The sequence below is a fragment of the Amblyomma americanum genome, chromosome 2 (genome assembly GCF_052857255.1).
Source record: "Amblyomma americanum isolate KBUSLIRL-KWMA chromosome 2, ASM5285725v1, whole genome shotgun sequence".
NCBI lineage: Eukaryota > Metazoa > Arthropoda > Arachnida > Ixodida > Ixodidae > Amblyomma > Amblyomma americanum.
In genome coordinates, this window is record NC_135498.1 from 90,449,201 (window position 1) to 90,455,398 (window position 6,198).

Sequence of the window (6,198 nt, forward strand, 5' to 3'; positions counted from 1 at the left end):
CTTTAAGGGTAACGGAGTGGGTTCCAAGAGAAAGTAAGCGTAGCAGGGGGCGGCAGAAGGTTAGGTGGGCGGATGAGATTAAGAAGTTTGCAGGCAAAGGGTGGATGCAGCTGGCAAAGGATAGGGTTAATTGGAGAGACATGGGAGAGGCCTTTGACCTGCAGTGGGTGTAGTAAGGCTGATGATGATGATGATGATGATGATGAACTTCAAGTAAATTCTACCGTTGCTTAAATAGAAGTGATGCAGAAGTGTACCAAAATATAAGTGTACCAAGAACCTAAAAGTGGTGTTGATTTGTTTCGTTGTTCCTCGACGTACAAAGAATAATTTGCAATAGAGCTGAATTTTTTCACAATATTTTCCTTCCTCAGCACTAATCCTATGGGTACCAACCCCGAGCAAAATTGTCCGTTGTCGCGTTGTCTGTTCGCAGCTGGCCTAGCGCGAACGCTCCTTCCGAGGCACAGCTCGCTCATCGTGTTCTTCCACGTAGCAAGAATCCGAGCTTTCGCACTGTTCAAATGTAGTAAAGATTCTCTGTAGTTTTTTTCTTTTTTTCTCACCTGTTCAAGCCCAGAAGTCCATGGGTGTGGGAACTGAGGGAACGAGTCTCGCGGCATTCGTGCAAATTGAGCAAGAATTAGGGTAGTCAGGTGTTGAAGAGTGGATGGTGAAGGAACGTTTGAATGAGACAGACAAGCTTTCTGCCGATTGTGATGTGGCTCGAGGAGCGAAAGAATAGACTGGCGCCCGTTTCGAGTTTCAACGATTGGTACTAGAGATTATTCTACGTTTGCAGGCAGGTTCTTGTTTCCAGACAGCATCGAACTCATGGGCTGAATTAGGTAGACTGGTGTCCTTTCCTTTATGCGAAGCATAATAGGGACACTACTTAGCTCAACCATAGCCCAGCCTGGCGCGGCCGCGACCACCAAGGCTAACTCCCGCTCCTCCCGCTAGGGGCGCTGCAGCTGAGCACGTGGTCTGACGTCACGACAGCTGAGGAGAGACGGGGCTCAACTCGCGCGGTCGCCGCGCGGCCGCGACCACCAAGGCTAACTCCCGCTCCTCCCGCTAGGGGCGCTGCAGCCGAGCACGTGGTCTGACGTCACGCCAGCTGAAGAGAGACGGGGCTCAACTCGCGCGGTCGCCGCGCGGCCGCGACCACCAAGGCTAACTCCCGCTCCTCCCGCTAGGGGCGCTGCAGCCGAGCACGTGGTCTGACGTCACGCCAGCTGTGGAGAAACGGGGCTCAACTCGCGCGGTCGCCGCGCGGCCGCGACCACCAAGGCTAACTCCCGCTCCTCCAGGAGATTGCTAAACAACGAAGAGACTAGCCTGACTTACGGGCAGGCGATACCGAATCCCTTTCACAAATCTATTATGCTTCGCATCCTAGGCTTAACCTTAGCTAAGCCAGGCCATTTCTTTTAAATCCACATAAGCTGATTTCGGTCCTTAATGAATACCATGACAAATTAAATGCTTGCGCCCATCCTTCCAGCCTTTAACGCCTGGCCAAGGCTGGACTCAGAATAAATAGGCTCTTTAGCGTTTTGTTTGGTTGAATCAGTGTTGAGCGTCATGGGGCCTCTGGCCGCTGCTAAATCCACTGAATAAAGCAAACTGAAACACATGCCCTCTTAAACTGGTTATCACACTGGCGTCTCTGTATAAGCGACGGTCCTGGCTTTTCTGAAGACTGAGGGAAAAGACGTCATGGAAAAATCGGCATCACTTATGCAACCTTTGAATAACTTTTCGTCGTTTTCGATGGCCGGCACCTTAGTGCTATTTCTCTTATTGCAATTAATATACCGGCAGTCGTCTTTGCGATTCGTTCTATCTCCTCACGATGTTAATGATATGTCCCTGGTAAGCTTTATTTTCTTTATAAAATTTGTGCCGATTTATGTTTGCCTTTCGTAAAAGCTATGGTGCTTCACTTTACCAATACAGGGAAATCAAAATTATGCTTTAAAGATCTAGATAAAAAGAATTTTCAATTAATATTTAAAGGTTATTTTTGCAGGTATCCTGTAAATAATACAGTTCTCCATTTATTGTTGTTTTAGAGAAATTTTACGTCACTGCTGACTCCCCATAAAATTATTATTAACATATTTTAAGACGACGACTTTTCTGAATGTGAGGATCTATACCTCAATGTGAATAGTTGCTTTTAGCTGGTCAGTTTTTTTGTGCAAGCTACACGCTGCAGCGCACTATGTTAATATTAGACACCATTGATTCCCTGAGTTTCTTTACACAGGACGTTGGCAGCGCACATTACCCCACTTGTGCCGCCGTCCCTCACGTATGCAGTTTTTTAGGGCTGCGGTGATCCTGTGTATGCAGTGATGGCGTACAGGTAGAGCGTCCGTATCACCTGCAAGAGGACCAGAGTTCGAATCCCGGTGCTGCGCAATTCTTCCCCGGGTTTTAAAAAGAAAAACACACTCCGCGTGTTGATGGAATTGCATAACCCGTCATGGGTGCGGCATGATCTCGGTGACAAAAGCCGACTGCGCACTCCCTCACATAACAGGATCTGGTCACCTTGGTGCAGCGTTTGGCCACAACTTTCTATGAACAAATCCAATTAGCCATCAACCCTCAGGCCGCAGCGGCTGCGGAGCAACTCACCAAGGCGGCGGCCAGACCTGTGACGCAGCGGAGCGTGCTAAGAGTCTCTGGCTCTGGGCAGGCCGCCATTGGAATCTGAACCTGGCAACGTTTAACTCTAGGACCTTATCTAGTGAGGCTAGCCTAGAAGTGCTGTTCGAGGAACTAGCCGGCATGAAATGGGATGTCATCGGGCTTAGTGAAGATAGGAGGACATGTGAGGCGTAAATGACGGGCAGATACTGTGCTATCGCGGATTAGCGGATAGACGACAACTAAATGTGGGACTCCACATTAATCAGGATATAGCTGGTAACGTAGAGGAGCTTTATAGTATTAGCGAGAGGGTGGCAGCTATCGTAATTAGGCTCAATAGGAAGTACAAGCTGAAGGTGGTGGAGGCCTACGCGCGTACATCCAGCCATGATGACAAGGCCGTAGAAAGCTTCTAGGAAGAGGTGGAATCGGCAATGAACAAAGTAAAATCACAGTACATTGTACTGATGGGCAACTTCAGTGCGAAGCTCGGCTACAAGCAGGCTGGCGATCAGGCGGTAGGCGACTTTGGTATAGGCTGTAGGAATAGCAGCAGCGCAGAGTTATTAGTAGATTTCGAAGATAAAGATAATTTACGGATCATGAATACCTTCTTCCACAAACGAGAGAAAAGCAAATGGACCTGGAAGAACACTGGTGGTGAGAATAGAAATGAAATCGGTGTCATGCTATGTGCTCAACCTGACATCGTTCGGGATGTTGCCGTCCTCGGGAAGGTGCGCTGTAGCAACCACAGAATGGTAAGGTGTCGAATTAGCTGATACTTGAAGAAGGATCTCGTGAAGAAGTCCATTAACAAGTTAGCGGTAAGAGCGAAAATATAGGAATTCAGGATATCGCTGCAGAAGAGATATTCAGCTTTAACTGAGCAAGACGCTCTTAATGTTCATGTAGTGAACGATAATCTCACAGCTGTCATTACGGGGTGCCCAGTAGAAGTAGGCGGTAGGGCGGTTCGACAGCATACCGGCAAGCTATCTCAGGAGACAAAAGATCTGATTAATAAACGCCAAAGCATGAGCGCGTCGAACCCTACAGCTGAATAGAACTAGCGTGGAAGCGCAAGGTAGCCGACATAAGGAACTTTAATATGAAGAGAATCGAGCATGCTCTAAAGAACGGAAGAGCGTGTTGTCGGGCAAGTTGGCTTTGCATGATATGGAAGAAGTTGGCACAAAACTTCGACAGAATCTCTGTCGCTGTCGAAGTTTTGCGCTAACTTCTTCCATATCTAAAGAACGGAGGTAGCCTAAACTAAACGCGGTGAAGAGGATTGGTAAAAACCAGATATATGCGCTAAGAGACAGGCAGGGCAATGCTATCAGTAATATGGATAAGATATGGATAAGATATGGATACGATATGGATAGCAGCCGAAGTGTTCTGCACAAATCTATACAGTAGGCAATGCAATCAGAACGTTAATGGGGGGGGGGGGGAGCAGTAGCGCACAGCAATGCGTGGTCCCGCCAATAACAAAAGAGGAAGTAAGGAAAGCCCTAGGGCAATGCAAAGGGGTAAAGCAGCTGGTGAGGATCAGGTAACAGCAGATCTGTTTAAGGAGGGAGGGGAGATTCTGCTAGAAAAACTAGCAACCCTTTATACACAATGCCTTATGACCGCGACCGTTCCAGAAGCTTGGAAGAATACAAATCTTATCTTAATTCATAAGAAGGGAGACGCCAAGGGCTTGAAAAATTACAGACCTATAAGCTTTCTCTCAGTTGCCGACAATGTATTTACTAAGGTAATCGCTAATCGAGTCAGGGCAACCTCAGACTTTAATAAACCAAATGATCACGCAGGTTTTCATAAAGGATATTCCACAAAATGAATGAATGAATGATGAGGAATTTTTTATGGCGCAAGGACATCTGTGGCCAAAGAGCGCCATAACACGAGGCTTTTCTTTTTTCACGATTGGGTCAAAGACCTGCCTCAAAGCATTTCACTGTTAAGAAGCCGAGCTGCAGGCAGGGGAAAGCTTCTACGCATTTTATCACCGGTGGGTACCCGGCGGCACTGGGGATCGAACACCGCACCTTTCGCATGCGACGTGGACGCTCAAACGACTACGCCACCGCTGCGGTCTATGTTCAGCAAAAGATCATGTTCTTTATCAAATGACAGAAATCCGCATAATATAAACAACCTCTATATATGGCCATCATTGATTACAAGAAAACATTTGACTCAGTGGAAACCTCAGCAGTCATACAGACACTGCAGAAACAGGGTGTAGAAGAGCCTGATGTCAAAATACGGGAAGATAAATATATCTTTTTTTGAAGTTCTTTTTAGCGCTACAAAACACAAGGACACAGGAAGAAGTACACAGGACGGGCGCTGACTCCAACATTAGTGAGGCTTCCACCCCCTGCCTTTTTACACAACGAAGGACCAGAGCGCATGCGGGTGAAATATTTCTGGTAGATTAGGGAGCGCAGAGTGCATGCTATCGTCTATTTAATAATCTGTATTCGCTGTCTCGCAGGGAAACTGATGTGGTGCTAACGCACGTGTCGCCCCTTTGTTTGATAAAAAATGCTTCGACCTATTCTTCCTGTGTCCTTGTGTTTTGTAGCGCTATAAAGAACTTCCAGAAAATATGCTTCACCAACTAGCCTCACAACGTGTTTTGTTAAATATATCGCAACTACAGATTCTACCATAGTCCTCCATAAAATCAACAATAAAATTCCAATAAGGAAGGGCGTCAGGCAAAGAGACACCATCTCTCCAATGCTATTCACCTCCTTTTTACAGGAAGTATTCAGAGGCCTGTATTGGGAAGAGTTGGGGATAAGAGTTAATGGAGAATACGCAAATAATCTCCGATGCGCTGACCAGATTACGCTGCTGAGTAACTCAGGAAGTGAACTGCAAATCATGATCAAAGAGTTAGACAGGCAGAGCAGAACGGTGGGTCTAAAAATCAACATGCGGAAAACCTAAGTAATGTTCAACGGTCTAAGAAGGGAACCGCAGTTCACAATTGGCAGCGAGGTGTTGGAAGTGGTAAATTAATTCTTCCATTTATGGCACGTGGTGACAGCCGATCCGGATCATGGAAGGGAAATAGCTAGAAGAATAAGAATGGGATCGAGCGCTTATGAGAGTTTCTCTGAGGTAATGAATGGCAGTTTACCAAAATCCCTCAAGGGAAAAGTGTAAAACATCTGTATCTTAGCGGTAATAACTTACGCGGCAGAAACTTTGAGGTTAACGAAAAGGGTTCAGCATAAGTTAAGGACAACGCAACAATCAATTGAAAGAAAAATGATCTGTGAAAAGTAAAGAGACCGCAAGCGGGCAGATTGGGTGAGGGAATAAACGCGGCTTAATGACATCCTATTCGAAATCAAGAGGAAGAAATGGGATAGGGCAGGGATAGTAATGCGAAGGCAAGATAACCGTTAATCCGTGAGGGTAACGGAGTGGATTCCAAGAGAAGGCAAGCGTTGCAGGGGGCGGCAGAAGGTAAGGTTTGCCGATGAGATTAAGAAGTTTGCA